Source organism: Pinus tabuliformis, chromosome 4_1 (genome assembly GCF_031772625.1).
Source record: "Pinus tabuliformis cultivar Carrire ecotype Pingquan chromosome 4_1, CPIR1, whole genome shotgun sequence".
Taxonomy (NCBI): Eukaryota; Viridiplantae; Streptophyta; class Pinopsida; order Pinales; family Pinaceae; genus Pinus; species Pinus tabuliformis.
Window position 1 is genome coordinate 949,197,533 of NC_142303.1, and position 25,443 is coordinate 949,222,975.

Here is a 25,443-nt window from a genome sequence, read left to right on the forward strand (position 1 = left end):
AGAAAAATCGTTTTGGATTCTCTATATTGAAATTTTTTCCTCTCTATATGTATGAATTAATAATACATAGTATAATGGTTAGAATAATGTTTTGAATAATATTTTAATTTTTGAATCAAGAATATAATTGTTTTTGAAAAAAACAAATTAATTAGTACAGTGAATATTTTTATAAACAAGAATGTGGAAATATTTTCTTATTCATGCAAAAATGAAAAGATATTTCTGTTTATTCAAAATAAAATTAAAACTAAAATTAAAATATAAAATAGAAACTTTATTTAACAAACAAAATCCCGCTAGGGTTTTTGCAAATCCAAGTTATAGTTGTTAAACTTTAAAATTATAGGTGTCCTAAATGTTTTTGATGGTACTAATCCATTTCCACCATCAGATTCAAACACTGTCTCTACAAGATTTTTTGAAATAATTGCCTGAATTCTAGCCACTTTTGGTGGTTTGAGCAATTCCATAATTAATTCCATGATGTACGATGGAAATTAAAGTGTATTTGCATACGAAACATCTCGACAGTGAACTCCCGGCCACCACGTGCAGAATAATTTGAAGTTTGTCCAGGCTTCCACGAACTGAAGCTGGAATTCCTAACAAGACAAATGAATAAAGGCCTGGTTTCGTGTAAAATGTAAATTCCGGTATATAAGTGGGGTTGATGACGGAAACGGAAGAAAACAGTGACGGTGGATTTACTTATTTTGGTATCGATAGTTTTGCATTAAGTGTGCTTCTGATATGCATTCTGGGTGGCTTTAATCAAAACCTTCAGGATCTGCAGTTGGATTACCGAGGCGGATCCTGTTATTAATGTCATAAGGTAATTCGCTGTTGGGGTTAACTGTAGCTCCACTCAACCGTACGCAGGCATCATGATTTAATAAGAGGAACACACAACCAATGACCGTTTAAAAAAATAAATTTAAAATAATTTAATAAAATAATTTATTTTAAGATATAAAATTAACATTACGTATCTTATCGTATTTTTTTAGTCCAACTAAAAAATTAACGGTCAACGAATTTGCGAATGATGCGTTATATGCTGCCAAATAATAAGTCCCCCAAAACATTTAATTTGAAAACATTGTGGTAAATAAGTAATGTTTTCTAAAGTAGCTGTTATGTGCTATCTCGTTAGCAAAGAATTTACATTTAACTACTGAGAGAAAATAATTTAAATGTATAAAGTCAACCCTGAAACTTTATAGTTTTCCATGTTCATCATCATATTAATTTGCACAACACACATATTTTCATTATTGTCATAAAAACATTAAACAAAATACAACGACTACATAGATGGTCATAGCCACTATTGTGGGGCGGATGGTCCATAGGCCGGCCCCCTTATAATTTACAATAGGCGACGGAAGGTGTTCGCCCACTATGGGACTTCATTGGATATGATTTTATTATAATGTGGTGCCGTCGTTATTTTATTTACGGCAGTCCATGTATATCTCATGGCGCCGTAAAAGCGGGGCACTATAGGCTTGATCTTCTCGTCGAATACAGAGAAGGAGAAGACCAATACACACTACATACAGATTGTAGATGATACGTAGATAGAGAATCTAGTTGACAGGGACCCAGAGAAGGCTTTCGCCGGACAGGAAGTGGCAGATGGGTGCACCACCGGGCTTGACATTGAGAACCTTGAATGCCAAGTGTTGAGGATTCCACGCACTCGTGTCACTGTGACACACCGCAGCTCCCTCTCCAGTGCTGCCATCGTCGCCCTTGAGAGACACCAACGCAGCGGTGGTCTGGTGAATTTGATGGCAATAGTACACAGCGTATGGATATATCAGGGTGTGACAAATCGCTGACTTTAAGCCGGATTTGCTCTGGAAAGGAATGCCAGTGATAGTATATCGTTGAGAGTTGAGGTTGAAGGGTACATATGTCTCTAACACACTCACGCCACTTGTCCCCAAAGTAGATGTGGCAAAATCAATCAGGGATTCCAACGACGTTGGGCAATATTTGATCTCTCCACTAATTGCGGGACTTTCACACAGTTGTAAAGTGTCCTTCATAGCAAGAGCTGCGTAGGATCCTTGGGATATGTTGAGCATTTCCAAGGCTACTGAGAGTTTATCAGACGAGAATGGAATAGCTTCAGCTAAACGACGCGGAAGGAAGAACATTCTACTGTCCGGGCTTGATCTCTTCAGATTTTTTTTTGTAAAGCGTCAACTTTGCTCCAGTGCGCAAGTCCTCCTCCAGGAAAAACGTCGCCGACAAGGAATTGATGGCATTGTCCTCTGCCGCGGAATTGTAATTCAGATTGCATATCTGTATAGTGCATCCCTGTTTGCGGGCAAGTTTAGATGTAAGGGCAGGTTCTCCCGTAGAAACTTTGTTGCCCTCTCTTATCGCGTTCAGCAGTTCCGACGTTTTCTGGGATGAGAAAGGGAAAATGAGTTGCCGCAGAGCATCAGGAATGGGCGTCGTTGGCAACTTGCGATGCCAGTAACTCAGTGTCGGAGATGCAGAAGACTCAGCCTGCACTTCTTCACTGCCCACTGCGACATACTGATATCCGCATGCCACAATAGATGTATAAATGTCAGTTATACATGAAAGCATATGAAAAGTCGTATAAGTGCTTACACATCGAAAACTTACCAGCAGAACAAGAACGAGGGCAGTAGAAAACCACATGTTGCATGCCATGAAAGCAAATGAAAGCAAATCCTACAAAACGCAGCTCAAAGATTTTCACATATCAATAAAACTAAGGAACTACCCATTATTCGAGAAGCAATCATGTTAACAAGTCGAATATTAAATAATTAACAGGCCAACACAGTTTTTGGCAAACTAAAGTCTCGGCAATAAGACTATTTATTCCAATCTAAAGCAATAATGTAGCCAGAAATATCATCTGTCCAAGAGTTAAAATGACTCAGCTGCAATAATTCCAATCAAATGCAGAAAGCATTCATCAATTTAGGCCAGAGATACCTTCAAAATAGTATTATCCTGAATCACGTTGATCAGTTTGCGTGTGGCTACGACTAACAACGCTGAAACATAAATAGGCAAGGCAGTGTCCAGGCAGGCGCCCAAAAGCCTTCTCGGTCATCCGGATGCGCATCGACGGATGAATACGTTCAACCGCTCACTGTCAAACGTTCGGTATCATGGCCCATAATTACACTATGGTTTGTCTCACTCACCAATGATACCCCATAATTACACTATGGTTTGTCTCACTCACCAATGAGACAAACCATAGTGTAATTAACTGTCATCGTCAATGTAATACTAAGTCGATTGTGGGTTAATATTGTTTATTGAATATTATTTTATTTTATTCTCATTCAGTAATAATACGGAAGGATAGTGATTTATTTGGGTTAGAGTTATCAAGTTTCTAATTCAAATCTGATTCTGTATCAAAACTGATTGGTATCAAAACTGATTCGGTATCAAAAAAAAATTGACTCAAAACTGATTCGGTATCAAAAAAAATTGACTATTTGGAAAAAATTAGGAGTATACATTTTATAAATATTTATTTATTTTCTCTTTTGGAATTGGAAAAGAAAACTTACTACCTCTCCAACATTAATTCATAGTGCTCAAAATGTTATAGACATTTTTAGTTTAAAATATAGTCTAAAATTGTTAAAAAACAGAATGTATCAAAATGTTATTATTACATATTAATGGAGAAAAATAAAATTCAAATCACCTTGAAGAGGTTACTCAAGTAGCATTGAGACCTTCTCTTCACAAAGAATCTTCAATGTAGCTCCCTTGTGTTATTTATCAAGCCTCCCTTGTGTTATTTATCAAGCCTTATTTTGTATCTGCCTCTATCAGTGAGTTTGGCCTATACCACCATGTTAGTGAGGAAGTCTGTTGCTTCCCATGCATTTTGCTAGAGTTTTTGGATCTCTGAGGCGGAACAAATTGCTTGGTTTTCTTTCTTCAAACTTGAATCGGATTTCTTTTGCAAGTTGAGTTAGCATTGGATTTCTTTTGTAGATTGAGCTAGCATTGGAAGATCGCTCTCAGCATCACTCTGTGTGCAACTAGAACCTCCTTCGTCAATGTTTCTTCCCACTCCTCCCTCAATTGCCTAGAATTTTCATTCACAATTGGCATTTGCATTCACAATTAACAAACATGAACTACCTATCATTTGTATTCACAATTAACAAACAAGAAACAAGAACAACCTAGCATTTGCATTCACAATTAACAAGCAACAAACAAGAACAACTAAATAATCAAAATCACATGTTACCGAGGTGGAAATGGAGATCCTGGTTTTAAGTTTGGGCGTGGGAAATTCGTCCACCTTAATCTGCAGCTTTCATAGTATCTAAGTAAGCCTCTAAGAAAAAGGACATGATGTTTCTCATTAGCAGGGGGCAGACTCAGTAAACAAGCCGCATATATTTTCTTGAAAAAACCTATATATTACTAGTGAGCTTCGAAACCACACGAGACTCTCTTCTAGGGTGCATTTTTCTGTGAGCCTATTCATCTCATTGTAGTAGCAATGCAAGCAAGACAAATAATCACTAATCCCATAAGAGGTGAAAATTTGGTATGGCTTGCAACTTCACATGGGAGAGCAGTTGTGATCTGTGACTATGTATGTACAAGCCCAAATAAACTCCACAATGAAAGAGCATCGTATTAATTATAAAATTACTTATTTATACATGTGTAATACAGGTACGAGATAGTTGTGTCTTGGTAACTTATTAATTGTAAAAAAGGAATGTAAAACTAAGTACATATTGTACAATAACAATCCCGAAGGATTAGTTAACATCCCCCCTTAATCCAAAGGGACATCTGCCATGCCGAGTAACATTCTGAACTTTTCAAACTTTTCACGTCCCAGTGGCTTTGTAAATATGTTTGTGATCTGCTCTAAAGTAGGACAATGTGTTAGATGAATAACTTTGGCCTCTACATAGTGTCAAATCAAGTGATATTTGGTGTTAATATGCTTGCTTCGATCATGAAATTTTGGATTATTGGCCAACTGAATTGCAGAAGAGTTGTCAACGAGTAGTGGAGTTGAAGCTTTTTCAAGTATTTTACAAAGCCAAATGATTTCTTTTGTAGCTTGAGTTGCTGCAACATATTCGGATTCAGTGGTAGAATCAGCATGAACGGATTTCTTGTGTGATCTCCAATTAATGGTTGTTAATCTAAGACTCATCAAATAACCAAAAGTAGAGACTCTATTCTCCTTATCTCCATCAAAATGAGAATATAAATAACCAGTAATCTGCAACTTTTAAATATTTGATGCCATATGTTCGAGTGCCTTTCAAACACTTGAGCACTCTCTTGGTTGCATTCCAATGACCTTCACATGGCTTATGCATGAACCTGGAAAGTATCCCTACAAAAAAAGTTATGTCACGCCGAGTAGCAGTTAGAAAATTCAAACTTCCAACAAGTTGCATGTACTTTCTTGGATCTTCAAACATACTTCCTTCAGTGGAAGTAAGCTTCAAATTCTGCTCCATAGGAGTAGTGACGGGATTACAATCACGCATCCCGAATATGTCCAATAGCTATCCAATATAAGTTTTCTGATAAAAGAAAATGGATTTGGGTTTTTGATCAACTTCAATCCCTAAATAATAATGTAATAAACTCAAATCTGTCATGTCAAAAACTTTTCATAATTCTCTTTTAATGGACTCTATATAGTCATCATTGTCTCCTCTGATCATCAAATCATCTACATACACAACCAAATATACAACTGAATTTCCAATTTTCTTAAGAAAAAGAGTTGCATCATCCAGATCAAATAAATTATAATTCAACTTGAGAAGGTGTTCAGTTAATTTTTCATACCATGCACGAGATGCTTGTTTCATTCCATACAAAGCCTTAACCAACTTACATACCTTTTTCTCTTTGCCTTTAACAACAAAACCTTCGGGCTAAAACATATAAACATCCTCCTTCAAATCGCCATTCAAAAAAGTTGTTTTAACATCCATATGGTGTATCTTCCAGCTATTATGAGTTGTAAGAGAAAACAAAGTTCTAGTCGTGCCCCATTTTGTTGTAGGAGAAAATGTCTATGTGTAGTCAACACCTTCCTTCTTAGCATATCCTTTTTCTACAAGCCTTGCCTTGTATTTATGAAGTGAACCATCTGGTTTGTATTTGATCTTATACACCCATTTGCAACCAATGGGTTTGACACCTGCAGGAGGATCCACTAACCTCCAAGTTCCATTCTTAATAAATGCGTCATATTCCTTTTGCATTGCATCCTTCTATTCAACACAATTAGCAGCTTCTTCAAAAGAATTAGGTTCGCTAATTGTATAATGATTGAATTCAAAATCATGAGAAACATTGCCTGAATCACCTTTAGAAGACATTCCTGTTTCAAAATCATCATACATGCTTGGAACTTTTTGAGCACGTGTAGATCTTCGTAAAGGTTACTGAAGTGGTTGTGATGGTTGTTCATCCTGAAGTACAGATTCTTCAAGAACACTTTCTAACCCTGCAGAAACAACACTATCTTCCAAGTTTTCTTCAGCAGAAACATCCTCATGAGTCAAAGATGGAAAAACCACAAACTGATCCAGAATGGGAACCCCCCCTTCAGTGTGTGGAACATCATTATTAGATTCAAAATAGAACTTATTAGATGCAAATTTCTCCAAATGAGCCAGTTTCCTATCAACAGTGGAATTATCCTTATCTGATTCAAGGAAAATAACATCTCTAGAAAGAATGAATTTTTTATTTTCTTCATCATACAACCTGTATGCTTTGGAAGTAGCAGAATATCCCAAGAAAATAGATTTGTGACTCCTAGCACCCAATTTGTTGCACTGATGTTTGGGAATTAATGCATAGCATAGACAACCAAAGACTCTAAAATGTTGAACAACAAGAAGACGATTATACCACATTTCATAAGGAGATTTATTATTGATGATAGAAGAAGGACAACGATTGCGAATATAAGTTGCACAAAGAATTGCGTCTCCCCAAAACATCAACTTAACATTCTTAAAGAACATCATAGATCTAACCATATTAAGGAAAGTTCTATTCATACATTCTGCAACGTCATTATGTTGTGGATTATAAGGTATGGTAGTCTAATGTTTGATTCCATTGTCCTTCAAATATTGTTCAAAAACATGAGAAGTATTCTCTCCACCGTTATCAGTGCTGAGAATGCCTATATTCTATTGAGTTTCATTTTTAATCATCAAATGAAAAGTTTTAAGAACTTCAAACACTTGTGACTTATTCTTCAACAAATACACCCAACACATTCTCGAGTAATCATCAATAAATTTTAGCACATATTTATTTCCATTGGCAGTTGCAACATGCATAGGTCCACATAAATTTGAATGTATAAGACCTAATTTTTGTGAAGCTCTAAAAGAAGAACTATGGAAAGGTTGTTTACAATGTTTTCCCAAAATACAAGCATCACAAGGTGTAATCTTTCTTGGAAATGTCAGAAGACCTTCAATACCTTGCTTTTTCATAATTTTGATCCTGCCATAATTGATGTGACCAAATCGAGCATGCCACAACAAGCCGGGAGATAGGATGTCACTTTGTTTCATCAAAAAAGTAGAAATTTCACGAGAATTGGTAGATGAAGTACCATTTAACTTTAAAAATGTACCTTCTTCCACATCGTTCATAATAACTGCATGATCAGTTTCTTTTCTTATCTCGATGATGCCATCAAATATATGAATAGAATGCCCCTACTGCCGAATATGGATAAGAGACATCAAATTTCGTTGAAACTATGGAATATAAAGTACATCATGTAGAACATAATATGCAATATTTGGTATCTTCAAATGAATAGACACAATGCCATGTGGTTTAATTTGAGACTTATCAGCAAAGTAAATAACACCATCAATATCATCACTGAAAGTTTCAAAAAAATCTCGCTAAATGTCATATGACAAGTGGCTCATGAATCCAAAATCCAACTATCTTGCCATGAAGAAAATATAGTGTTGAAAACATCATTAATATTAAAATTACAGAGAGAAACAATGTAATGTGCAGACTCTGATGATTTTCCCTTATCTGGTGGTGGTTGATATTTCTTTTCATTCAACTATTCTCTCCTTTCATTGACTTTCTCCCAAGGGATTTTACAGTTAGTAGCAATATGACCAATTTTACCACATCTAAAACATTTGATAGCTGGTCTATCATTAAAATTTCATTGTTGTCTATCTCCCTGATTACTTCCCCCCCACCTCCCCCACCGCCGCCCCCCCCACCCCCCTGCCTCTATAATTTCTCCTACCATGGTCTCTACTACTTTTATCACCTCTAGAAGTTTGAGCATGAGACTTCTGATCCTTTTGTGCAAGGCACAAAGTTTCTACATTAGATTTAGGTGGAGCCTCTTTCTTCCCAAAGGCTTTTTCTTTTTCAGGTATTTTTCTTACTAGTTTATCAAATGTAATGTCTTTTAACTGCCCACTAGCTTGGAGAGATTCCAAATAGTGTGAATAGACAGGGTGAAGAACTTTTATAAAAGTTGTAAGTTGTAAATCTACTTTAAATCCAGTGGCTTCTATATCATGAAAAATGGATTTTATTTCAAAGGCACTCTTGAAAGGATCGATATCCTTCATCTCCAAATTAAACAAATTTAACAATAACTGAACAATTTCGAGTTCTGAGTGTGAATCATACAATTATTTCAATTTCTTTAATGCTTCGAATGCAGTATCACATGAAATGATATATCGGCACTCTTCTGTCACTGATGCAATTATTAATGCATATGCTTTGTTGTCTTTTGTCTCCCAAATTGCATACTACTTCTCATTATTAGGCAGTTCCAGTACAATTTATTTTATGTCATTATCCTTCTTGGCATGACAAACTTCCCACAGATTGTTGAAAACAAGGGCACTTTTAATTTTTCTAAACCACTCTTGATAATTTTCCTTTCCATTAAGAACAACTCCAACTATGGAAACTATTGAAGTCATAATTTTTGTGTAGCCAAATATTCTTCAAATCCTTTCAAATTCAAAATATATGCAATACTTCTGAAAAGATATAAAAATCTTCTCCTCTTGTTTCAAACAAAGTTGGCTCTGTGGTTTACTGGTAAGTTTCAAAAATGTGTTAAAAATAGCCTACTGAAGAGCTAGGTTCAAATCTTATTAGCCTCTAAATATTTTATTTTACTGTGATTAAACTCTGGTCCTTCAAAATTTTTATTGTAATTAAACTCCTATTTATTGTCGTAAATGCAAATATATACTTCACAAATTGTATTGTGATTAAACTCTTGTTTACTATAGTAAATGCAAATACTATACTTCAGAAATTTCACTGTAAGTAAACTCTCCTTTGATGCAATAAATGCAAATAAAGCCTCACCTCCCAAAATTAAAACAACAAGTGGCCCTTGGATACATGGAACTTAGACTTTTAGCAAACAATCCAACAATTATTGGTATTCGACTCAGTATTGGAAATTTTTATTGAGAACAACAAGCACTCAAAACTCCAACATGTGTTATAACTTCCAAGGATATGTTAAAAAAAAAAAAATGTATACCACTAAATTTCTCCAATCGTCTTTCATTATGACGAAAATTTATAAAACTTACAAAGAATCAATAGTTTGAGTGTCCCACTGGGCTAACCTTATGTTGCATTCAACTATCCTCATAGTCTTCATGCTCTGTGTCTCCTTTATGCCATATACTTCAAATACATGGAGTTTAGAAACAACTCAATCGGGGCTCTTATACCACTATTCACGCCCAAATAAACTCCACAATGAAATACAACAATGAAAGAGCATCATATTAATGATAAAATTACTTATTTATACATGTGCAATATAGGTACGAGGCACATGTGTCTCGGTAACTTATTAACTATAAAAAATGAATGTAAAACTAATTACATATTGTACAATAACAATCCCGAAAGATTAGTTGACAGTATAAATGGTGAGTAGATACCAGGGATGGACATTGATGGTAGGGAAACTACTTGCTTGGGTGTTCTTTCTCTGTCATTGCAGTAAAGGAAAAGACATAAATGGAAGTGATCCCCGAGTGGCAAGAAAATATAAAAATAAACAAGAAAGCAGTAGTTATTAGCTAAGGGATTAGTAGAGGAGGCATGTGGGATGCATGCAAGCTGTTAGCACCTAAATCTGCCTTAGGCTGAACGAAGGCAATATTCAGGGTAACCACAAACCACGCTCAGTCTGGTAGCTAGCCCTACCAGAACAGGAGAGGGCTCTCTCCGAGTCACGCTCAGCGAATAAGTAAACAGAATGGTCTGAGATGACTAACAATGAAATATTGATCTTAGGCTAGTAAGTAAATATGGATACAAGAAGCAATTTTTTATGAATGACTGAGTTTCTAGGATGGTATGGGACCAACGGACAACAATGAGCAGAGAATTTAATACAAAGGTGTTTTTGGGAAAAGTATCCAATACGGAATGCCCCTATCCCACTCTAAGGTGTGATAGTGCCTTAGCAACAAACAAGGAAAACTATCTGAGTATTCTTCTTTATGAAATGAAAATGGAGAAGAAGGATGTAACTAACCGGTGTCTTCCGCTAGTTTGTTGATCCAATCTCCCTCTTTCGTTCGCTTCCCGCTGCTTGCTCCTTCACTGGTCCAGCTTCGTCAAGGTCCTGCAAGATCACAAGAGAGGAAAACTACAAGAGCATAGATTCACATTCATAACTAGTTTAGGATTAGAATAAACTAAATATGCAAATACAACAAAACATCATTGATATACCAGCATATAGGAGAAACTCAAATGGTTTTATTGATATGAATAACAAGGTTCAAGAAGAGATACAACCAAGTGAGGCCCAATCCAGCATCACCTTCCCAGCAAAAGGAAATCCCTTCTTCACCTCCTTCAAAGCAAATCACCCAATAGTTCTAATCTCAAACCAACAGCAATTCTCTGCAAAGTACAAAATTCCAGCCTCTGGATCTCATGGAGGAGAGATCCATATATAAATGTTTGGAGAGAGGATGAGTCAGCTTGAGATCTGACTAGTGTCCTCTCCCTCTGTCAGTTCTTGTTTCCACTTGGAGGTTCTTGCTTCCACTTGGAGGTTGAGAACCTCTTACTCATCACTAGTCGAATTCACTGAGGCAAGTGTCATTGAGGAAGATTCTGGAAGCTTCCAGGGTCTTTGACACCTCGTTGAATGAACTTGCCATTTGGCATTTCTCGCTCAGCGCACCTGGGTAGTGCTTCTACCTGCGTTGCAGTGCAGGCAGCCAGTGTTAGCTTTGCATTTCAGCGCAGACAGCTAGTAGAGCTCTTGAATTGATCCTGAATTGACTGTTTCTAAGTGGTTTCTGGTGGAGAACTTCTGTGAATTGCTGTGGTTTGTTAGCCTTGTTCCTCTAGGGGTAGGAACAACATGTTTAGGGACTTTGGATCCCTTAGATTATGGACATTTCATGCTTATAGCTGTAAGGCACAAAAATGTCTATAACAGTTGCCCCCTAAAGTATGAGGCTGTTTATCGGGTGAAATGCTTTATTAGGAGGATCCGAAGTTCTTCCAATGCTGGGAGGATGACCTGTAATAAGATACAATACAATACATTATTTTTCATACTGCTTTCATGATCTAGCTGAGGCGGGCATTCCCATGCTCAGCTTTATAAATTCATTTTTTTGTACATAGAACAGACAATCGTCTGATGATAGACTGATGATTTTGATGAAATCATCATCCTTTTGGTAGGATGATTATCTGCTGCAATGCTGTACATGTCATTGTCTTTATTTTCCTGAATATATATCGCAGCCCGGATGGATGAAACTAGATCCGGGGTCTTCAATCTTGTCCGATCTTCACTCGATGTACAAGTCGATCCATGTGAGAATTTTCTGAAGTCGAACATGGAAAGACATCGCTTGATTACCAGTCAATGATGTAAACTGTTAACAAGCGCGAGAGGAATCACCGATAAGGATGATGACCCTCAAGGTACTGCAGTACAATTCGTGTGGCGTGAATAAAGGACTTGGCGTCGAACACCACGCAAAATCTTTCGGTCGAAGGTCATTGATGTATACCCGTCGCCGGAAGTGAGAAACTTGCCATTGAGGCATGCAAGCTTCAAAGTACTGAAGGGGTTGTTCCTAGATCAACTTCTTGGATAATGAGCTGATGTCGACAAGAAGCGATCCATCAAAGGAGGGCCTTAATGTATCCCACATCAGTGACACGGAACGGAGCAAATGATTTTGATATAGGTGAAAACGATCTGATGATATATGATTCAGGGTGGCGGTCATGAAAGGATGAAGGATAATGTATGGTAGTGGATGGGACACAGTTGACATCTCTGGATGACTTCTCTTGAACATATCAGCGAAACTTTTGTGATGGATTGGTAGCATTTACCCCAAAGGTGGATGGTATTGGTGAAACCATGGTGATGTGACCGGTGAATGAAACAACCCAACCCAACTCAGGCACAGAGTGGAAGTGTCATGTTCAAGAGCGACTTGCTACCAATAAAGTTCTTCGAGTTTCTCCCAATTTTCCCCAGTCATTTCTGACCAGTACCTCTTTATTTTTTTCAAGCTTGAGGAGGATAACATATGCTTGTTCTATAATTTACCCTTCGGGTAAACCCATCGCTATGTTTTAACGAGCCTAGCGATAGTGAAACCCATTCTCATCTAAAGACAAGTTTGTCGCTATTTAATGCTTTTAACGAGTCTAACGACAAAGATAACTCAGTCCTTTTCAATTTTAGAGAGTCTGAAAAGGTACGTAAAGATAACTCCGAAATTCATTTTTCGTCATCTAATCCCTTAAGTCCGAAAAAGTATAAAACAATACAGAAGGGATGAGTTTTCGATAGTTTTAACGAGCCGAACAAAACAAGCGCTCGATCTTTTTGTGCAATAATCCCTCGGGTCCAAAAAGATTAAAATCTAGAGGAGGGATAGCTCTTCCGGTCCTTTAACGAGCTGGAAGGCCAAAACTCGGCAATCTTTTCATATTTTACGAGTCAGGTGAAAAGAGCTTAAAGAAGACTCGTCTTTTGAGGAACGAGTGATAAACAGGGTAGCAGCTGATTCCAGGTAAGGCTTGGAATGTTCCAATCACGGCAGTGTCACAAGGATGGCTAGTGAAATCACTCTTCGCAGTTGTTCCTCAAAATGGGTAAACAATCAAATGGAGGTGAATGATCAGCCAATAGAAATGGAGGTGACGGTGCAAACACGACCAAGGTTTTAATGGCTGATAAATTTACATTCGCAGTGGTTATTTACCGGGTAGTTCATTTTTTAACGAGCTTAAACACGGGTTGAAACACTTGCTCGATCTTATGTTTATTTTTTAACGAGCATGAACTATGTGCTAAAACTGCTCGAAACTTATGTTTATTTTTTAACGAGCATGAACTATGCGCTAAAACTGCTCAAAACTTATGTTTATTTTTTAACGAGCATGAACTATGTGGTAAAACTGCTCGAAAACATGGTCTACTTTTGATTTTTTACCATAAATAGCTTTTCTCTTTTCAAAGATAGTACTGCACCTTCAATTGCTGCATCAAACTAGTTAGAAATGAACAACATTTGTTTGAGAATGAGATTAAAACATTAATTTTTTACTTTGAACTACGTAAAAAGCAATTAAAAAGTGTTTTTACCTCTCATTTTACCATTTCATTTGAACTTGGTTTGTTGGAGCTTTGGAGGTGCCTCTTTCCCCTTGATTTTCATCAGCTGATTTCGGGAGATTCTGTGGACGATTCTCGGCGCCGTCTGGACCACGTAGGAGCTAAACCTGAGCTCTTCATTTCATGGTTTCTTTTCTGCATTCTGTGCTTGTTTTCTTGTTTTCCTTAGCCCCTGGGGTTTGATGGGGTCGCTCTCCCATCAGCGCACCTTTACCATTCGAAACCTGCGCTGAATGTCAAGCAGTATAAAGGCAGCTTGACCTTCAACGCAGGTGGAACACTGGGCAGGTGCGTTGGGCGAAAAAGAGGGTTTTGTTGCACAGTTTTTGATGAAAATTTTTGCTAGTTTCTCATCAAAACCAGGATCTAACTCATCTCATGTTTGTTTTTCAGAGATATTGGAGCAAAATGACCCTTACATGGCGAGAACGAGAACATGAAGAAGAGGACATGATTGCCCTACATGATCCTGTCACGGTGAATGCGCTGCGGAACTGCGGCCTGCTGAAGTTCTTCCGTATCTCTAGTATGAGACAGCAGATCGCCCTACTGCAGTATTTGCTTGATGCTTGGGATCCTATCAACCAAGTATTCCAGATTAGGGGAAAATCCATCCCCTTGACCGCAGTAGACATTTACTTCTTGACTGGCTTGTCGAGGCGGGGTGCCCCCGTTTCTTTGTCAGGTTCGGCCCGAGGGAGTGACTCTGTGAGAGATTATGTCCGCCAGTATTGCAGGGAAGGATCTCAGCCGAGCAGAGACGGCAAGATCGTTATCCGTGAGGTTGCTGACAGGTCCCTTAGGTCTATCCTGTATACTATTGGTAGGATGGCCGGTAGTGCATCCCTTCATGTAGCCAACAGATCCTATGTGCAGCATGCCTTGGAGTGTCTCCAACCGAAAATATTCAACTGGTGTGATGCAGTACTTCTTCAGATGAAAATTCAGTTGACCAAAGTAAAGGACGGGAAGTTGAAGAACTTTGGATTTGGTTCCATTTTGACCACCTTTGCTTTGGAGAAAATACCACTCATGCAGCCACAGTACATCGATCTCGACTTGCCTTCTCCCACCGAACCACGCATGCAGAGATGGGTTGATCACATGTCTAGACATGCTGGTCAATCTCAGATTTCTTTTACTGATACCTTCTTCAGGTGGTTCGAGCGTCAGGAGATGGTCTATTCCGAGTATCCATATGTTGGCATGGACTTCCGGGGTGATCCGGATTTGGTATTGCCAGACGGCGAGCAGTGGGGCGCTATTGGTAAAACTTTCGACCATATCACTGTTTATTGTTTTTATTCATAATGTCCTTGTGCTTTATTCTATCAAGAATTTAATCAAACTCATGTGTGCATGCATATGTTGGTCCTGTTCGTCCAGCAGTTCGCCCGAGAGCGCCAGCCGCTGCCCCAGCAGGAGAGGCTGCCGGGAGGGTTATTCTTCGTGACCTTGATGTAGCCGAGACCCTCACAGCTGTGCAGGAGCAGGTTGAGAGCCTTACTCTTGGTATTCCAGATGTGAGGATCGACGAGTTACCTTTACAGTTGCAGCGGCATACTACTGGTGTGCCTAGACGATGGACTCGTCTCTTACGCATGATTGCACAGGCCGTGACGTGCTATCATGAGCATCACTAGACTAGGGTGCCCCCTAGCATTTTTGAGTTTTTTGGGTCATGTGACCGATTTTGTCTTGGTTACAGAACATTATATGTAAACCATAAACAGCTTATATATATTTTGATTTTCGGGGTTTTATTCTGGTTGAGTTATGTGATCCATATATACAACATTGATGATGTGTTTCCTTTTATAAATGTTGCAAATGTCTATCTAACACATAGTTTGCTAATGAGTCAGTTAATGTCTTTAAGTTTCTGGAAATATGTTGATATTGAATTAAATCAAATTGTCTCTCCAAAATCTTAACTCTTAGAAACATGCGATAAATAGCTGGGTTGCGAACGGAATATATGCCATTGAGTTGTAGTATTACGAGCTGTGAGTCTAGCCTGACGACTAGTCGGCGTATACCATGGGTGATGGCATCAGAGAGCAGTTCTATCAACGCGCTATATTCAGCGATGTTATTCGTTGATTGACCAATACATACGCCTCTGAAACTTACTAACTCGCAGCTTGGATAAAAAATGGCCCAGGCTACGGAGGACAGGTTCCGCGAACTACGACTCGCTCCGTCGGCATATCCCACACATGTCTCTAAAAGGTTTGACATCTGCAATAAATGTAAAGAAAAGGTGGATTACGCGACCAAAATAACCACTTTAGCGAAAACAAAATACAACAAAAGCATGTTGGTTACTATTTAAGCATAGTAACGCTTAAGGTACAACCCGTTACGAGGTTGCGCCAGTGGAATTCCGTCATAATCCATTAACTCGTAGGCTCCTTTCGCTAACACTCGTTTAACAATATAAGGGCCCATCCATAAAGAATTAAATTTACCTGCTCCCAATTTATCGGATTCTTGGTCGTAAAGCAAGACCAAGTCCCCTTCCGAGAAGACACGGGGTTTGACATTTTTGTCGAACTGCGCCTTGACTCGTTTCTTATGGGCTTCGTTAGCCAAGGCGGCATCACAACGGGTTTCATCCAATTGGATTAACTCCAAGAAACGAGCCTCTTCTTCTGAAGTTCCGGGGAGAAGATCAATTGCGAGTTTAAGAGACCAGATTTCGCACTGGATTGGTAAGACTGCTTCCAGACCATACACCAGTTGGAATGGTGTGAATCCGGTTGCGTTCCTTACCGACGTTCGGTAAGCCCACAAAGCTGAGTACAGGATTAGATGCCAACTTCTTTTGTGAACCCCGATCATCCTTTGCAACATACGCTTTAGGACCTTGTTGATCGCTTCAACCTATCCGTTGGCTTGCGGATAATACGGAGTAGAGCTATCGTGAGATAGCCCTAGTTTAGTAGTTAATTCAGCCATCATGTGATTGCGAAAGTGCGATCCATGATCTGTAACTATAGCTTGTGGTACGCCGAACCTGGCGACTACATGATTGAAAAAGAAAAGGGCAGCTGTTTCACCAGTGTTATCTAATGTAGGCATCGCCTCGGCCCATTTGGTAAAATAGTCAACGGCGACTATAATATACCCATGCCCCCCGGTCGAGGTGGGGTTACATGTCATGAAATCGATGCCCCATTTGGCGAATGGCCCAACTGCAACTATCGGCTGCAGAGGTGCGGGTGGTCTTCTGGTTTTGCTATCAAAGATTTGACAGCATGGCAACTTCTGACTGCTGTTATGCAATCTTTGAACATGGTTGGCCAGAAGTATCCTGCTCGTAAGATATTTTCTGTTGTAGCGAATCCAAATTGATGCCCCCCACACGCACCTGAATGACACTCATTCAGGGCTTTTTCGGCTTCCTCATGGGTGAAGCACCTCCTCAGAACTGTATCGATACCACGACGGTAAAGAGTATCACCGACGATCATGTAGTCTTTTGCTTGGTATCGAATACGTTTCTGTTCAGAGTGTGAGGTGTTTGGCCGAAATCTTTGGGTTTGGAGATAGATGATTATATCTCCATACCACTCATTGCTTGTAGATATCAGAAACAAACTTTCATCCACGATTGATTCCTCGGAGGTTTCATCGTTGGACGACGATGGGAGATCGCATAATAATTCTACGAATACTAGAGCTTTCTTTGATTTGGATTTCACAAATTCCAAATCAAACTCTTGAAGGATTGCTATCCATTTTGAATATTTTCCCCCGAGCAACTGTCGCGACAATATATAAGTCATGGGGTTGCAATCTGACAGAATGGTAGTTTTCCGAAAGAGGATATAATGTTGAAATCTCTGTACTGCTTGAACAGCAGCGAGTGCTAGCTTTTCAACGTAAGAATATTTGCTTTCTGTATCATTTAAGTTTCTACTTAAATAATATATAGGATGTTCAATTCCATCGACCTCTTGAACTAAAACCATCGCAATGGTCGTATCTGCTGCAGCCAGATACAGGTTAAAATCCCTAAGATAATCAGGGGCGTACATTAATGATGCCTTTACTAGAGACTCTTTCAAAGCATCAAAGGAAGCTTGCGCAACCTGGTCCCAAACGAAGGGTACATCCTTTTTCAAAAGACGTGTATAACCTTTAGCGAGTTCTGCGTAATTTGGAATGAACCTCCTCAGAAAGTTTTCTTTCCCTTGGAGTTTCTGAATCTGAAGCAAATTTGAAGGTGGAGGCAAATTAATGATTGCCTGAACCTTACATGGGTCGAGACGAATCCCATCCTTAGAGACTACAAAGCCAAGTAAACGACCAGAACTGACGCAAAACACACATTTGTGTGGATTGAGTCTTATCTTGTAGTGTCGGCAACGTAGAAATATCGCTCTTAAATGCTGCGGATGATCAGTCCACTTTCGCGAATGAGCCGGAAGGTCGTCGAGATATGGTTGAACGATGTTCTTGATGTCATGGAAGGCATAATTCATTGCCCTTTGAAATGTTGCCCCTGCGTTCTTTAAACCAAAGGGTAATTTTCGATAAGCGAATGTGCCCCACGGACAAATAAATGCAGTCTTTGACTGGTCCTGTGGGCGGATATTAATTTGATTATACCCGGAAAATCCATCCATGAATGAAAAGATTTTGCATCCGGCGCATTCATCAATTATCTGGTCGATGAAGGGTGTAGGGTAGTTGTCCTTTGGACAAGCTTGATTTACATCCCTATAATCGACACACACTCTAATTGTCCCTTGTTTCTTCATAACAGGGACAATATTCGATACCCAATCGGTTAGAGGAACCGGGTAGATGAAACCAGCATGGAGAAGTTTTTCAACTTCTGCCTTAATGGCAGCGGCTTTCTTGGGGTGCACCTGCCGTAGCCGTTGTCTTACCAGTTTGACATCTGGATACATCTTAATTTCGTGTTCAACTATACTCGAGTCAATGCCTGGCATTTCATCATATGACCAAGCAAAGACATCTCTGAACTCGCGAAAAAGAGCGTTATATATTTCCAGTTCTGAAGGAGAACAACCTTTGCCAACATGAATATTCTCTACAACATCTGTTTTGGTCGAGATATTTATGGCTATAGTCTCTTCAATATTGGATAGGTTTCGCTCGGAATCCACCGTATTTACAGTATTTGAAAGGAATTCAAAGACTGAAGGGTGATAAAGGTCATCTTGAGTATCTTCTTCACAATCTGGAAGAAGGGAACGATGGTGGCAATCATTCCATGGTGTTCCTTCAATCATCATTGATTCGATAATTCCTTCGTCGGTTCCATGCACTCGCGACCAAGGATCTGAAGGGGTACCATATTCTCTAGACCTATCTACCCAAACGCTTGATGAGCGTTGATTTGGGTTCGCCTCCCATGCCAGAAACATTGATTGCTACAATACTTCTATTGGGCTTGGGGGCAAAACCATTGCATGATCCATGTTGATATCGTTGTCTGAGATCTTTGTGGAAGATATCATATTGCAGGTACCTATTGACGCCACTTCCGCCATATCAAATGGAGGTGGAAGAGCGAAAGTTCCCATTAGTATAGGATCTTTTAGTATGCCTACGCCGATATTCTGAAGCGAATGGGGGCTTCCATGGATCATGGGAATGCTTCCTGTAACTTGTGAACCATTAGGGAGGAAGTTTTGTTGGTCAACAATCGTAATCCCCCCTTGAAAAGGGAATGCGATCTTTCTAAAATAGGTCGACACAATAGCTGCCATGGCATAGATCCACGGTCTTCCTAGTAGGATGTTGTAATCAAGATTCCCATCGATGACTTCAACATCTATTTCTATTGTTTTTCCCCTTAGTTCGACCTTCAAGTTATTTAGGATACCATATGGGGTATATGTCCTTCCGTCGAATGCTTTCAATGTTGTCGAGGATCGCGACAGGGTTGGAGATCCTAAAGTTTTCCAGCAACTCATCGACATAATACATGTAGATGCCCCCTCATCAATAATTGTTCGATGAACAGTTTTGTTGAGGGCTTTCACTTGGATGAGGAAAGCTAGTTGAGCTGGTAATTGAGGATCATATCCTTTGTGGTCAAAGGATACAAGATTGGAATCCTTAGGATCAACCCAACCAATGGCTGATAACAAAGCTTGCCTTTGGGATGGACAATTTTGCAGTACTTCAAGAGTCGACATAGCGGATGGCGATTGGGCCAAATCTTCCACTATGTTATAATGCTGCACTGCTCTGGCGCGAGGATTAAATGTCGACTTGTGTACTACTCCCTTTGGCAGTTTTATTGTTAATTCAGGAATGATGGGTGGTACAACTTCTGTCGAAGTTGTTGTCGAACTGCTTGGTTGATCTTTTTCCTTGCCGTTTGACAGCTGCAGATTCCCGTAATCTTTGTTCCTTGTCGAAATCAAAGCATCATTTTGTTGCTTCGAAATCGATAACATTAGCACTTGCGACGGGGAAGCATTTCCACTATCAACCAGATTTGCGCCTGGATTTGGAAACGGGTCAGTTAACACAGCTGAGGTTTTCGAACTCTTAAAGAATCTTTTAAGCTCAGCTTTGTATGGACATTCTCCTGTCCGATGATCCTCATCACATATTTGACATGGATATTTTTGTTTCCTATTTCCAGGAGGGTTTGAAGAAGTTTTTTCGGGAGATGACTCTCCTTGTTTCTTCTTCTTCCCTTTGCTTTGTTTCTTCTTGCTTCCTGGTTGTTTGGTTTCTTTGCCCTTATCTGCTGATACGGCATTTACTTCCGAAGCAAGAATTTCTTCTTTTGCATTTTGATCTAAAACCTTACGGGCCTTTTTGGAATTGGCCCTTGTTGATTTCGCGCTTGTCGTGCCAATCACGCCACCGCCGGCATGAGAGTCATTATTCGATTTAGGAGGAGGAGGAATTGAGAATTCCGGTCTAGGGGCGTCCGGTATTTTGTCATAGAGCGTGCCAGATTGAGTATAGACCAAGTCTAGATATTGCGCACGAGCGATAACTTGCTCTTCCGTTATGACTCCCCCCTTCGCCACATCTTCCGTTATGGCAGGAAGTAACGACTTGATAAACCATTCAGCTAATAGCTGATCGGGAACGTACTTTTTTACCATCCTACGATGACATCGCCACTCATGTATATGATCAGATATGTGAGTGGCCGTTGTCTGTTTGAAGTTGGTTAAGATTTCCGTTCCCGTCTCATACCTTATCGGTAATTGAAAATGGGTTAAGAAAGTCGTGGCTAAGGTGCTGAAATTGTTGAACGAAGCTCTAGGAAATTCAATATACCATTTTGCCGCTGGACCCATTAACGTCCTCTGAAAAAGGCGAAGCCTTATCGAATCATCGTTCAGGGTGTTTGATGAACACCATAGATGAAATTTCATCATGTGATTCGACGGGTCTTCACCTGGATTTCCATTAAATTTAGGAATGTCTGATGGAAGTTTGTGAGGAATCGCCGGCCACCAAGGGGCGTAAGCAATTGGATCGTTTGTTAACCGGTGTAAATCGGGTAACTCTAAAGTTTCCACAAATGGTAACTGTTGATTCAGCTTAGGTGAAGCATACCCAAGGTACGATGGAATCGCCTGAACAGTTGGTCTTTGCATACCGGCATAATGTAGTTGATGCTGGTATGACTGATACGGTTGGTGGACTTGACCACTGTAAAGTGGTTGATTTTGACCGTTTTGAATGTACGGTTGTCCACCGTTCGCAAATATCTGCTGCTCAGAACCTTGGTACACTTGTTGGAATTGCGGTTGTTGGTATTGCACCAGCCATGGCTGTGAAGCCATGGTCTGTTGCGCCATACTAACCGTCGGACCAAGATGTGGGGTAATTGTACCTGTTTGGACCTGTGTCGCCCCAGCAGTAGGCGATTGTGGTTGAGTCACAGGGTCAAGGGGCTGTTGCATTACAACCTGAGAATTCTGAGGTTGACATACAACAGGAAACGTTTGAACTTGCGACACTGTCACAATAGTCGGTGTAGTTGGGATGTTCAACATAGGTACACATTGTTGCATAGAATACACAACTCTTGGTTGCTAGGGTAGCATAGGTACCCAACCACTTGTCGTAATTCCAGTATAACCTGAATATTGATGAGAACTCCCGTATGGATATCCTCCCGGAGGGGGTAACGAAAGGGCATACTGCCCCCCATACGGTGGTAATCCAGAACTCAAGGGAATTGCTTGCCCTTGTGGACTGGATGGCCCAAATTGACCTCCAAATGGATCAATTTGTCGAGTCTCAACATAAGAGTTGCCGGATATTATTCCGGAGGAACAAACAGGAACGGACCACACTGTCGAAATAGTCCCTGGATGGACTCCTTCTAGCGGTTGTGAGCTAGTTGGGACAGATGGTGTGCTGGCAAACATTGTTGGAGTGACGGCAGGGAGCTCTGCTGTCGCTGTGTCATTCGACACAGTCCTAGATGTTGACGGTTTTTCAGACATTTTGAGTCTATCTAAAAGATTACCTAGCGATTCTACAGGAACTTCCACTGGTGGTAGACTAGCTTCAGATGTCGAAGGAAATAGAGTGATCCCGACTCCAAAATGTGTTGGAGTACTTGCTTGCGGATCTTCTACAATTTCCTCTATCGCAATCAAACCAAGTGGAAGGGGAAGACCGTCAGGTCCGTAAAATATTTCTGGTGCCGAAGAAGGGGTTGAATCGACAGTGACAGATGTTTGAGGAGCAAGACTCTCTGGACCGGTTGCAGATGGAACTGGTTCAGTAACACAAGTTTTTGCTCTCAGACTAGGATCAGTATCACTATCCCTCTGTGGCTGTTGAACTTCTTCTATAGAGGCAGGGTTTCCAGAGATGTTTGGAGTAACCGGAATCTCAGATGTTGTCGGAACACTTGTTCTAACATTGATAGGCGATTTCGAACCGGTTAAACGAGTTCGCTTTGTCCATATTGTTTTCGATTCCGAAGACAAAGACGGTTGACTCGTAAGCCTCCGCGAACGACGGGGTTTCAATTGACTTTCTTCCACGATTGCGGATTACTCGATCAACCAAAATACAAAAGGGGAAAAAATGTGTTTCCGAATTAAATGAATTTTTAGACGCTTTTAGACACAACTTGCTTTTTCACTTTTAAAGAGTCGAGAAAAAGCTAAAGATGACTCTAGTCTCCTTCGATGTTTTAACGAGCTCGAAGTGACAAATGCTCGGATGGACTTTTTCCGTTATAGAGTTTGAAAAAGGCCAAAAGGAACTACTCTGGAGTTCTAGGTAGAGGGTGTGCCAAACTTTTCGCAAAACCGCAGAATACTTTTTAAGATACGGGCGGTCAATCTTCCCGAATGCTGTGTTCAGTGCATTGCGATCAGTAGGGCGGCCGACACGGCTTCCTATGGATAAAGGCTTTATTCCTATAGGGGTCTCCCAATATATACGCGATGGTACGTGGGAGCACAATCCGTACTGATATTTATCGCTTCACCGTGGAGGAATCACCCAACCACTCAACGGTAAGATATCAGGCTTTACGACGCCGGAACACGTCTCTAGCCTAGACCTCTATGTTGTGCGTTATGTTACAAAGCGTTGTTAAGTTCATTCAATTTATTTTAGGTTGATCTTTCTTAGAATTTTGCCTTTTTGGATCACCACGAGATGTATGATACAACTCCTAAATGCAGTCTAAAGATGATAAGCAAGCTTTTTATATCTTTTCGACAATGAAAATCCTAGCTACAAGGGGAAAAGAAAGACACCATCTTTTCTCACAGAGCATAGAGCACACAGTAATGCACTTTTTCCTAAATCAACATACAAGCTGTCAAAATGAAAATGCACAAATGCATGTATTTCTTTTCGCTTTCTTAATATTGATGTTCTAAAAAGAAAGCTGTTGTATAAATTTGAATTTAATTTCAAGTGAAAACATAAACAAGTTCCTTTTTCAAAATCAAAAGACGATTACGACACCTTATGATTTACTTGTTTCGACACTAGAAATGCATAAATTCAAACCGGATGAAAAAAGTAAAAGCTAAATCAACTGTGAACAGCAAACAAACTCACTCCTAAGATCAAAACGACACTTATGACAGGTCAAGATCTAAGGGCGACAGTATGACTAGTTTACTTCTGTAATGGGAAACTGCAAATGATGTAACAAATACACAAAGAACAAATACAGTTTCTTTATACAACTGAGGCAGAATTAAGGCAAAGAAAAGGGGTTTCAGATAGGTACACTGACTGATAACAGGCTGCAAAAAACAGAGGTGAAATTGAGCAAAAGGAAACAGGGAACCACAGCTGCACAAGGCAAAGACTGTTCAGCGCAGGTCTAACACAGGGGTTTTGACATTCAGTCGGGTAGCCTTCACGGGACCTGCATTGAAATGCAGAACCTCTTCACAGGCTCTGCGCTGAAGCAGAAACGAGAGTTGTTTCTGGATTCCGGGTTACAGATTGCAGTCAAATTCACAGCTTTTGGCCAAATAAAAGCTATCAATCAGGTATAACTAGATGGATGATTTAAAGGAGGACTAAGATCTATCACAAAGGGCTGTTAGAGCATTTGTGGATCAGCTAATTAGATCATAAACAGGCCCAATGGATGGACTAGAGTAGCTGCCCTCTACTTTGCATTTGACAATGGCAAATGCAGTTCAATTCAGTACTCTTTGAGTTTATGAAATGAATAGAAAAAACACAAATAAACCAACAAGATACTCTCCCCAATGGAGTCGCCAATTTGTTGTTGGGAAAAGTATCCAATACGGAATGCCCCTATCCCACTCTAAGGTGTGATAGTGCCTTAGCAACAAACAAGGAAAACTATCTGAGTATTCTTCTTTATGAAATGCAAATGGAGAAGAAGGATGTAACTAACCGGTGTCTTCCGCTAGTTTGTTGATCCAATCTCTCTCTTTTGTTCGCTTCCCGCTGCTTGCTCCTTCACTGGTCCAGCTTCGTCAAGGTCCTGCAAGATCACAAGAGAGGAAAACTACAAAAGCATAGATTCACATTCATAACTAGTTTAGGATTAGAATAAACTAAATATGCAAATACAACAAAACATCATTGATATACCAGCATATAGGAGAAACTCAAATGGTTTTATTGATATGAATAACAAGGTTCAGGAAGAGATACAACCAAGTGAGGCCCAATCCAGCATCACCTTCCCAGCAAAAGGAAATCCCTTCTTCACCTCCTTCAAAGCAAATCACCCAATAGTTCTAATCTCAAACCAACAGCAATTCTCTGCAAAGTACAAAATTCCAGCCTCTGGATCTCATGGAGGAGAGATCCATATATAGATGTTTGGAGAGAGGATGAGTCAGCTTGAGATCTGACTAGTGTCCTCTCCCTCTGTTAGTTCTTGTTTCCACTTGGAGGTTCTTGCTTCCACTTGGAGGTTGAGAACCTCTTACTCATCACTAGTCGAATTCACTGAGGCAAGTGTCATTGAGGAAGATTCTGGAAGCTTCCAGGGTCTTTGACACCTCGTTGAATGAACTTGCCATTTGGCATTTCTTGCTCAGCGCACTTGGGTAGTGCTTCTACCTGCGTTGCAGTGCAGGCAGCCAGTGTTAGCTTTGCATTTCAGCGCAGACAGCTAGTAGAGCTCTTGAATTGATCCTGAATTGACTGTTTCTGAGTGGTTTCTGGTGGAGAACTTCTGTGAATTGTTGTGGTTTGTTAGCCTT

At 39.9% G+C, this 25,443-nt stretch overlaps 1 pseudogene across 1 annotated transcript; it reads right to left on the reverse strand.

The window, feature by feature from the left end:
• Positions 1 to 1,251: 1,251 nt before the first annotated feature.
• Positions 1,252 to 3,119, reverse strand: LOC149179275 (BURP domain-containing protein 6-like; annotated as a pseudogene). Its single transcript, XR_016258252.1, has 3 exons — positions 2,989 to 3,119; positions 2,650 to 2,718; positions 1,252 to 2,556 (listed from the first exon to the last, which is right to left on the reverse strand). The product of XR_016258252.1 is annotated as a BURP domain-containing protein 6-like (transcript).
• Between the last annotated feature and the right edge of the window lie 22,324 nt (positions 3,120 to 25,443).